The sequence below is a fragment of the Tupaia chinensis genome, unplaced genomic scaffold (genome assembly GCF_000334495.1).
Source record: "Tupaia chinensis unplaced genomic scaffold, TupChi_1.0 Scaffold000658_1, whole genome shotgun sequence".
NCBI lineage: Eukaryota > Metazoa > Chordata > Mammalia > Scandentia > Tupaiidae > Tupaia > Tupaia belangeri.
The window spans coordinates 1299864-1311615 of record NW_006160179.1 but is presented as its reverse complement, the minus strand read 5'-3'; the positions used below and the strand labels follow the sequence as shown (position 1 = coordinate 1311615).

Here is an 11752-nt window from a genome sequence, read left to right as displayed (position 1 = left end):
AACTAACTAATGGCCAGTTAATAATCTCATTATAATTATTATAATTAATTCTATTAATGGTAATGGGTGTCTCCAACTGTAGGTGCAGTCTATACTCAGAAGTTTATTCCTCAGGTTTTGAAAACATTTTTAAGTAATAATAACAAATCCAGCATTATTTACTGATCACTTGTCATCGTTTATAAACCTGTTTGTAAAATTACTATTTAAAGTAATTAAGGAGTCACTATGTATTCAAGTACTTAGGTATTCAAAACAACAAAAGCATTCAGAAGAGAACCACATACACACAGATATTTTCTATTTATTATATGATGCATTCATCATCTTTTTATCTGTTCACCTAGAAAATAAAAATAAGAAAATAACAATACATACATGATGGTAATATAAATTCATGTACATTAGACACATGTATAAGTGCACACCATATGTATGTATATATACTACATACAAAGAATACATTTATACTGTTCTATCTACAATTACAATTTTATAGCAAAAACCTGGATGAAGAAGCTGAAAAAAATAATACTACCTTAAAGAATTTGTCCAAGGAGAGGGAAATTATGTAGAACAAAAAACAGACATGAAGGTCATTTCATGTACATGCTCAGTGATTGATGGTCTACTTTCGAAGAGTTTCCTGCAAATCAAGGAAAAAAAGTGTTATAAAGAAATCACAGGAGTGTAATGAATTATACTTAGAATGTTAGGAAAAATTGTGTAGTCCAGTTCGTGACAGGATTCATTGAAAAGGGAACATGAATACAGAAAGTTAAAATGCCCATGATACTATCGTAATGTGAAGTTTATTTGCGTCCTTGAACAGATCGAGGTAGGAAGTGGGGAAAAGAGAAGATGTGTAAATACATAAAGTAAGTCCCTGTTGGACATGATAAAAGTCTCTTCAAATATTTTGAAACTTAGTAAAACAAAGAATTATTTTGTATATTATATATGTATTACAGGGGCCTTGTCCTTGGCCTTGTCTCACTTTGGAGGATTTAAAATAAAGATATGCCTCTTGTGCATAAAATACAATGCTCTAAAATGTGTTTTTATATGTTACTATTTGAAATATCACTTGAGAAATTAGTGTTCTTAGGAAACCATAAAAAATTTCTCATGTTGTGTCTTTGAAATATTTTAAATATTTTAAATAAATTAGAAATGTTCAAAATGATATAAACTATTATATTCAGGTGCACTAATATTCAAGTACAATCTATTTAGGTATTATGACATCATGGACTAGAAATCTCCAGGTCCCAGAGCTATTATGGAAAAAAATCACACTCAATATGGAAAGTTATATACCTGTAAGCGTACTTTATTTCTGTATATTTATGTTTTGTGTGAGTGTGGGAGTGACTTCAGGGTACCTTACACAAGCATTTATGATATGTCATGTTATCCAAGTGTCAATGAGAATCCATTTGTGTGAGACAGAGGAAAGATCAATAAAGTATTGTCAAGAGAAAAAAAAAATGCACTTCAAAACAAGGAAAGGTGAGAATCACAAACTATTTTCCAAACTATAGCTAACAATAAAAATTACCTTCAATTAGGTAGGTTTTTTTAAAAGTCGTTTTTGGCCAATTAGCAGAAATAGCATAATCTTGTGTGCCCTACAGGTGTGTGTTTGTATACTGAACCTGGGTCTCCAAAATAAAATTGCAGGTGTCATGTATGACACTCCACTTGTTAAATTTAATTTGTCATCTTTTTAAAATAGGCATGATAGAATGTATGTTGTAGAGATAGTATTTATATATATATAAATATTTATATATATAAATACTATATATATAAACTTTTTAAAAATAATTATTTTAAGGTCATATTTTTGTGGTGATTATCAGTGCATGATGTTATTCTCCTCTGTCTTCTCTGATTTGGGAATATTTAGCTTCATACAGAGACTCAGGGATGCAACTGCGATTTTCTCAGTAGTACTTCATTCATCTGCTGAAAAGCAGAGTCTGAGATGTGAGAATGAACCGCCAATGACAGGACAGTTTCAGGGTTCATAAAACATGAGAGAAGAGAAGACAAAATTCACTTCAATTATGCTGACTTCTTCCATAACTTCAAATGCATGACTGATAGTACTAAATGAACACGGTAGATGAACAATGTTTTTCCCCTCAGAGGCTTGGATAAATCAGAGGGAAAAAAATGTAGACATTTAAATAAATGCTGTTTTTAGGATTTTAATAATGTCATCTTAGGACTTTTGCACTTTTCCATGATTCAACAGGTCACTCAGCTTGTTCTAAGTTTTCGCTAAGACTTAATATTTAAGCAGTGCTGAATCATTGCTAATGCTGTTAAAGTGCCTGCTAACGTATCTTTCCTTTATAAGCATTTAGATCCATTATTGTAATCACAGCTACTTCATATATTTTAAAGTGCTAAGCCTATCAAATAAATTGAACACGATGTGTTGATTTCTGTCATGAAATTCAGTTTGTAACAGATTGTTCCATAACCTATTTTCCAGATGAATTATTTTCAGAAGTCTGGATCTTCATAAAAGAGGAGTAAACTTCAAATGCCTGTAATAAACCAAAAGAAATAATTGTAGTCCAACTTAGAGCAGGTCTTTACAGATCACTGTGTTGATCTTCTTTTTTAATTTTTTTAATCCTCAATAAATATAAAATAGCAAGCAACAGAAGCACCCTGGCAATGTTAATTAAAATTCTATGATCCAAGGTTTTTAGTGTGCAAATGTTCAACTAATAGTCACATAAAAACCATGACACTGGGGCAAACTAAAACAAAGCAACATAACAAGAACAAGATCTAAAGCAGTCACAAATAACATTTGTCAGTCATGTTTTACTTTTTTTTTTTCTTTTTACGGTAAGCAAATTAATGGAAGAAATTGAGGCCAGTGACCTTCTCCTTCTCTTTCACTTTCTTTTCTTTTTCATTTCAGTCTCCCAAGAGTCATCTTTAACTCAAAGATCTTAAAAAGTAGCTGAGGTGAAAAGTTCTCTGCTGACTATGATCTCATCTTGCCTGGTATTGATTACCTTTCCAGCTGGTAGTAATCATACATGTTGATTACAAAGAGTAATTCAGATTCATCCTTATGTTGTTAACTTTAGTCAAGTGGGGAAAAAAAAAACCTAGGCTTGATCTAGTTTTGCTCAAAGTTCGACAGGAAAAGAAAACAAAAAAAAAAAAAAAAGAAAGAAAAACTGGATTAGCCTTTGTGCCCTTCCATCATGCTTCTCTGTTCCCGACTTATTTTTTCAAACACTTGGGAAAATCAGTAGTTTACTGTGAGTGTCAGAGATTTATATACTTTTAACCATATCCTGGAGGAATGGAGAAAGCTGCTAAAAAGTAAATAAAAATTACCCTTGAGGAAGCAAAGATATTTTTGACTCACGTATTTCAACATTTTAGGCAAACGTGCCATTATTCCTTAATACTATTTTCACATAAGAATAATTATTATTACTAAAGTGTTAGCGAATTTTCAGACTGGTGTAGAGTAGAGATCAGAAATGAACTCAGAAAAATGTTGCAGCCTGAGAACTGTTCCAGTATCTAAAGAAGCTGTGGTCCTCTCCCAGGCGGGAAATTTCTACTACCTCTGTCTCAATAGCGGCTCCAGGGGAGCAGCAGATGGAATAATAGTTACATGACTGGACTCCCACGTAGTCGATTACAGTTCAACTCCCATTCTGGTGGTTTAAAACTCATGCTGAATACATATGAGGGCATGCCCATAATCTCAAGAGGAGAATGGAGAAGTGATTATGGCGTGGTCATCCCCTTGGAGGGAGAATTCTCATTTTCTGTCTCTCTTTCTGGGGAGTGCACCCACCGTATAGCAAAAAATTCTCTTAAATGAAAAAATAATAATAACAGCTCTAGATTCAGCACCCAATGTGCTTACAGCCCAGCCTGAGATGTTTATAGTCACAATTATTTTTTAAGAATTATTTTATTTGTCTTTATTTATTTACTTATTTTAATTTGACCAGAGAAGGACAAAGTAAGAGTGAGAGAGAGAGAGAGAAAGTGGGAAAGCAAGCTACCAGGTCCGGCACTCGAACCACCACGCCACCTGAGGGCCCAGTCACTTTATTTTTTTTGGAATTCCTTTTATGGTACATATCTGTGCATAAAATATGGATTCCAAATTACATTTTAAATTGTAGGCCTGTAGGTTTCAACATACTTTGAATGACAACCTTTTTCTCAAAGCATAATGGCTATGTTATAGTAGTAACAAGAAAAAAAGAAATTCAGGAGAGAGTAGAAGGAGCAGCAAGGTGAGACCAGGAAAGAAGAAACTTGAAGAAACAAATCGAAACATCTCAGACCATAGATACACAGTTTCGTGCACACATTAACAAGTCTATATATAAAAACTATTTTATAAGTAAACTAGGGTGAGATATTTGAAGGTTAGGATATGGTGGACAGAGGTGATAAACTCCTGTCACTAGATTTTGGAAAGCTTTATTGAGCACAGCCAATTCTTGTTAAATAAAATTAGGTGATCAGAATACACTGAGAGAATAAACCTTGAATTATGCCAGTATGATAATACTTTCATTATGCTATTTCCCTGCAAATCTTATGACCACAGGATCTAGTTGGATCACAGAGTGTATAAGAAATGCAGAAATAGCTATGGATCTTGAAAAATGCCAGAGACAGTTAATAGCTCTGAGTCATTACTCAGTTGCCTACTGCTTCAAATACACAATGGAAAATCTTTTTTATTGTAGTGTTCTGTGCTTGTATCATTATGTTCAAAGAGTAGCAATAGCAGCAGGAGGAAATAAGTTAAAAGAGAACACAAAATTAGCTTTGAGTCCAACTATTTCTATCACCAATCTGCCTCTGAAATTATAAAATCCTAAACATTCCTTGTTTATAATAAAAAAATTTCTAGTATCACTAAACTTTGTATATTCCTCAATGGCTTCCAATTTTAAATTAAATATCTGGGTTAGTTTCCAAATTGCCATTTGTTTTAATTTATGAAGATGAGGATTATTATTAAAATAATTGTTGATTAAGATATTATTTTACCATTTAATTAAAAAATCTCCTAGGACTGGGGACCAGCAGTTAGCGTAATGGCTATGTCACTGGACTCCCGTGTAGTCAACCGCAATTCAAGTCCCAGACCCGGTGGCTTAAACTCACACGGGGCACATGTGCATGTGTGCCCAAGATCCCGAGAGGAGAATGGAGGGTGATTTCTCACTTTCTGTCTCTCTGTCTCTTTTTCTTACTGTCTGGTGAGCGCACACACCATATAGCAAAAAAACCTCTCCAAAAAAAAAAAAATCTCCTAGGACTTAACACTTTTTTTGACATTCGAGGTAGCAGGGAACTTATACAAGTGGTACTACGGGTGCATGTGTGTGTATGTGTAAGAAAATCCTTTTTATTAGTCACTAAAAGTGCTGAATTTATCTGAGTATTCATTACAAATTAATGGTCTCCTAATTCACATTAATGATACCTTATCCTTCTAACTGCTTTACATTTTAAAGTTCTCTTTTTAATTTAATATTTTAAAATTTTACTCTAATTTACTTTATACATTTAATCACTATAGACTACTTAATTTGTTAAGTGAATTTACCCAACATGAATACACTTCCCACCAGTCCCGTTGAAGATACTATACACATTATCAACAGGTAATCATGCATTTCTGTATCCCAAAAATATCTTGCCTCTCTATTTTTCTCCATGATTTATTTTCTCACAATCTCTCCCTTCTCTCACCTTCTTCCCACCTTCCCACCTTTCTACACTGTCTTCAGTTTTCATAACCATTTTCCATGCTTCTATATCCTCTAATGTTTTACTATATATATGCATATATATATGTAAGTGGAGACATACAATGTTTCTCTTTCATAGCCTGGTTTGCTTCACTCACCAGTAAATCTTTCATATTCATCCACTTTCTATCAAAGGCTAGAGTCTTATACTTTATGACTCAGTAGTAGTCCATACAGTATATATGCCACATTTTCTCAGTCCATTCATCTGTTCACAGAGATTCAGGCTGGTTCCATGTCATAGTGATTGTGAATAATCCCACAATAAACATGAATGTGCAAACATTTTTCTGACTGAGTGTTCTCCTATCCTTTAGATAGATACCCAGGTGTGTAATTGCTAAATCATGTGGTAGTTCTATTTGTATGTCTTTGAGGAACCTCCATTATTGTTCTCCACAGTGACTGGACCTATTTACATTTCCATCATCAGTGTAGAAGAGTTCCCTTTCAGCAAAGCCCCACCAACACCTTTTTTTTGTTTGTTTTAATCTTTACCCTTCTGAAGGGGGTTGGGTGGTATCTCATTGTGGTTATGATCTGTATCTCTTTCATGATGAGGAATGTTGAGCTTGAGTTTTCATATGCTTTTAATCAAAGTTCTATTTTTTTATTACAGCCCCCAAAATATAAAACGCCTGAAAGATTTATGATGTTGAAAATACTTGACACAAAAGAAAGAACTCCTATATTTACATATTTTAACTAATAAGACCAAGTAAAAAGATCATCTAGGTCATCATGAATAAATAATTGTTTTGGGACATATTGCCCAAGAAGATAATACGTAAAATAATAGTTCCTGTTTGTGTTGGTATTTTCTTTTTGCAGAAAGAGGAGAGTGGATCTTTCAAACTATATTAGTAGAGATCAAAACATGTTTACAAGGGCAAATAGCTCAATTATCATACCACATTTTACTTTTAAAGACGTACTTTACAGGACAGCAGGTGGCTCTGTGATTAAGGTACTGGGCTATCATGTGGCTGACCTCAATTTGCGTTCCAAACACAGTGGTTTGAAACTCATGCCTGGAGTATATGCATGTGTGCCCAAGATCCTGAAAAGAAAATGGAAGAGAAAGGATTGTGGCTTGACTATCCCTCTGGGGGATGGGGAGTGGGGGTGGGGTGGGAGGGGGATTTCTTGTTTTCTGTCTTCATTCTCTTCATCTTTCTCTGTCTTTCCGGCAAGTGCATGTACCCTATAGCAAAAAAATCTTTCTCAAAACAAACACACAAACAAAGCCATCAACAAAAACAGCAAAAAAACTTACTTTGTAATGTCACTTCATTGCTTTTACTACTCCTAAACTAGTAAGTTTAAATTTTGTCTGATTTCAATCAACTTTTAGCTTTAAATAATCCAGTTTATAAAACCTCTAAAACTACCTCCTCCTAGACTTCCCTTGGTGAGTCTCCCGTAGGACCTTGTGTAAAAGGTGTTTTACTTACTCTACTAGCTTCCTAATTGATAGTTTACTCAGATTATCTTCTCAGAGATTCAACAGTGTAAGGTACTTTAACATTCTCTGAAGAAGAAATGCCTAATGAGTTTTATTTTTCCAATTTGAGAAATATGATGTTTAAGTGTTATTAATCATTTAACACTGGAATAAAGCATTAATGGAGTTAGTTACTTTTTACTATTTCCAAAATTGTGGTGTGTATGTGTGTGTGAGTTTCAGCTTCCTCTGAAACATTTTTCCTGAAGTACACTTATGTATATCAATACTACTTGGAGTAATAATTTACTTTTAGGCTATTTCTTCTGAGTGGATGCAGAAGATGCTCTCGATCTTCTGAAAAATAAATAGGATAATATAATACTAGGACTTTTCATCAAAAGTAGAGAAAGTTTTTTGTTTAGTGCTTTTTTTTTTTTTTTTTTTGCTTGAATTTCCTCTTTTTTTTATTTTTGCCCTGGGTCACACACATGCTCTCTTTGGAGAGAGGCAGAAAGAGGTTGAGAGACAGAGAGAGAAAGTGAGAAATCACTCAAAGGGGAATGGCCATATTGCAATCCTTTCTCTTCCATTATCCTCTCAGGATATTGGATGTCTGCGCACACACATCCTTTGTGATTTTCAAGACACTGGATCTGAGGTTCCAGCCTCTTTTGGCCACGTGGTAGTCCAGCACCTTAGCTACTACACCACCTGCTGGCCGCAAAGAAGTGTATTTATTCTACTGTGGGCCTTTGTAACTAATACTATTTCACTCAGTGTTCTTCTTTATCCACATTATGTTTATTGTCTTTCTTAGAACTCAATACCTGATAGCTCTTGAATCTAAGTAACTGCAAGCACTCATTAACTTGCCTTTTAAAGACCTTGCTGTATATCATTTCTTCAATATATTGCATTTTTCATAGCTCCTAGCATTCAGATGATAATATTGTTCTATCAATGTGTTGAAATTATGAATGAACCAATCCTTGAAGAAACATGATGTGCACTCTTGAGAATGTCAATTTTTACTGAGTCAAAAGGTCCAGATGTCAGGTATTATTTTTTGGATATGGCAGACAGTATAACAAGAAAACTTTTTAAATTTTCTGTAAAAAATTAAGCAAGTGAGCAATAGATAGGCAGGACGTTAGTGAGAAGCAGATATGGCTTATTACCTGTTGATGATGACATGTATAGTATTCTCAACTGGATTGGTCTGAGAAGTATTTCATGATGGGCAAAGTATTTTTATAAGCAAAATGAGAAATAGCGATTGACTGTTTTAAAAAATAATTAGAATAATAATAATGATTGGGGAAAACATAGAAAAGATATTGAATGTTGAAGCGGAGAGATTAATGTCTCTGTACTGACTGACATACATGGCATTCCCTTTTGAAAAAGCAATGTAATACACTGTAAAGTTATATGTAATCCAATGTAATATAAAGAAGATTATGATGATAATAAAAAATAAAAATTAAAAAAAAGAAAATTATACCAAAGTCTTATTGGTAATAATAGTAATAATGATAGTTACAGAATAGACAAAATGCTAAACATTTCTCATGCTTGATCTCATGCAATGTTCACAGAGTTATATGTTATTTTAATCTGCATTTTATAGAAAAAGTCATCAAAGCTTCTGAAGGCTTAAAACTTTGCCCAAAGTCACATAAATATTGCAGAACTTGGATCTGAACCCAGGTTTATGTTGCTGCAAAATGCATGCTGTTAGTAACACCAAAATGCACAACTCCCATGTAATACATAATGCTTATCAAAAAGAGGCCAATACAATGTATTTGAAAGCTTTGTTTTAATGATATATTTAGCTCAACATATTTTAACTTCATTTCATGAGAATGCATTATACTTAAAAGAGAATTAAGTCAAGTACCTCTTTTCATTTCTGAATCAACTCTTAATACTAATAGCTAAATTACTTGCCTTTTTATTACATGGTGTTTTAACGTATAAATTTCCATTAAATTTTAAAACTATGCATTCTTTTGTCTTTAAGAGATAGATTTTTGTGATAGAGCATGTGTACACTCTGGGGACAAAGATAGAGACAGAGAGAATATTTTATTTTTATTATTTTAGAGATTTTTGCTATAGGGTGTATGTGCTCACTGGAAAGGCAGAGACAGAGAGATAGAAACCAAGAAATCACCTCCTAGAGGGAATGGCCATGGTCAATCCCTTCTCCATTTTCCTCTAGGGATTTTGAAGACGCACGTATACGTTCCTGGCATGAGTTTTAAGCTAATGCAGTTCACTACATGGGAATCCAGTGATGTAACCATTCTGCCATCTGGTGGTAGGCTATACGTTTAAATGATGATAATCAAACATATAAGGTATAATTTGAGAAACTGCACTTTCCACTGTTTTCTCCCCCCTCTAGTTCTTTTATTTATTTATTTATTAATTTATCTATTTATTTAGGAGAGGTTTTTGCTATAGGGCATGAGCGCTCAACAGAAAGACAGAAAGTAAGAAATCACCCTCCAGGAAGGATGGCCACACCATAATCCCTTCTCCTCCATTCTCCTCTTGGGATCTTGGGCATACTTACACCATGGCTGGTGTGAGTTCAAGCCACCTGATCCGGGACTGGTGGTTGACAATGTGGGAGTCCTGTAACATAACTATTTTGCCATCTGCTGCTCCTTCCCCCCCATTATTTATTTATTTTCATTTTTTTATTGTTATTTATACATTCAACTGCTATACATGATTTAGATTGTAAAGAGACTTTACTCAGCATGATATACATTTTAGTCCAGTTGAGAATATTATACACATCCTCATCAACAGATAATAAACAAAATCTGTGCTTGTGTCCCACAAATATCTCTCTCCATTTTTTCCCCTAATTTCCTTTCCTGCACTTTTCCACTCCCACACTTTTCTTCCACTTTGTCTCTAGTGTCCGTAACAATTTTTAATGTCTTTCAGTCTCTACCATCAAGTGTGGACAGTCAATACATGTAAAGCAGAGACATACAATGTCTCTCTTTCATAGCCTGACTTGTGTCACTCAGCAACAAATTTTCCATGTTCATCCATTTTCTATCAAATACCAGGGCCTCGTTTTTTATTGCTAAGGAATATTCCATGGAGTATATGTGCCACACTTTTTCAATCCATTCATCCATTTGTGGACATTTGGGTTGGCTCCATATCTTAGCAATCGTGAATAGGGCTGCAATAGATACTGTTGTACAAGTGCTTTTCCGACTGAGCATTCTCCTGTCCCTTGGATCAATACCCAGGAGTAGAATTGCTGTATCATAAGGTACAAATAGAAATTTGAAGGCTTTTGAAGAACCTCCATATTGTTCTCCACAGAGGCTGGACCAATTTACATTCCCACCAACAATGTAGGAGTGTTCCTTTTTCACCACACTCCCACCAGCACTTTTTTTTTTTTTTTTTTTTTTAATCTTCGCCATTCTGACTGGGTTTCGGTGATATCTCATTGTGGTACTAATCTGCATCTTCCTTATGATAAGGAATGTTGAGCATTTATTCATATGCTTTTTGACTCTTCATATATCTTCCTTAGAGAGATTACTCAGCTCATTTTCCCATGTTTTAATTGCGTAAATTATTTTTTTCTGGGTAAGCCACTTGAGTTCTCTATGTATTCTGGTTATCAGTCTGAGGCACAGTTAACAAAATTATTTTCCATTCTGAGGAGTGTTGATTCACACTAATTATGGTGTCCTTTGCTATGGAGAAACTTCTTAATCTGATATAATCCCTCCTGTTTATTTTGGGGATTATTGCCTGTGCTTTGGGGGTCTTGCTTAAGAAGTCTTTGCCTACTCCAATGTCTCCCGGGAATTTTATCAGTATTTCCCACCAGTAGTTTTATAGTTTGTGGTCTTAGGTTTATATCTTTGATCCACTTTGAGTTGATTTTTGTTAATGGTGATAGATAGGGATTCAGATTCATCTTACTGCAGGTGGATACCCAGTTTTTCCAGCATCATTTGCTAAAGATGTTTTACTTTTCTCACTGGATTGACTGGTACCCTTTGTCAAAGATGAGTTGGATATATGTTTGGGGGTTTATTTCTGGTGTCTCTACTGTATTCCATTGGTTCTCATATCTGTTTTTATGCCAATATTATGTTGTTTTGATTATTACAGGTTTGTAATATACTTTGGGTTCAGGAAGTGAGATGCTGCCCACTCCACTCTTCTTGTGCAGGATGGCTTTGTCAATACGGGGTCTTTTATGATTCCAGACAAATTCTATGATTGTCTTTTCTAGATCTGTGAAGAATGGCTCTTGTGATTTTATAGGGATTGCATTAAATATGTAGATTAATTTGGGAAGGATTGGCATTTTGATTATATTATTTCTGCCAATCCAAGAACATGAGATGTCCTTCCATTTTTTTGTGTGTCTTTTTCAATTTCCTTTTTAAGGTTTTCATAGTTTTCCTTACAG

At 34.2% G+C, this 11752-nt stretch overlaps 1 long non-coding RNA gene across 1 annotated transcript in view; it reads right to left on the bottom strand.

Moving 5' to 3' along the window:
* Positions 1-536: 536 nt before the first annotated feature.
* LOC114009886 (uncharacterized) overlaps positions 537-11752 on the bottom strand; it is a 53528-nt gene continuing 42312 nt past the window's right edge. The window contains exons 3-4 of the long non-coding RNA XR_003551275.1: positions 2496-2561; positions 537-646 (exon numbers count right to left, since the gene is read on the bottom strand). This is a non-coding gene — a long non-coding RNA (uncharacterized LOC114009886). The remainder of the gene's footprint in view (positions 647-2495; positions 2562-11752) is intronic.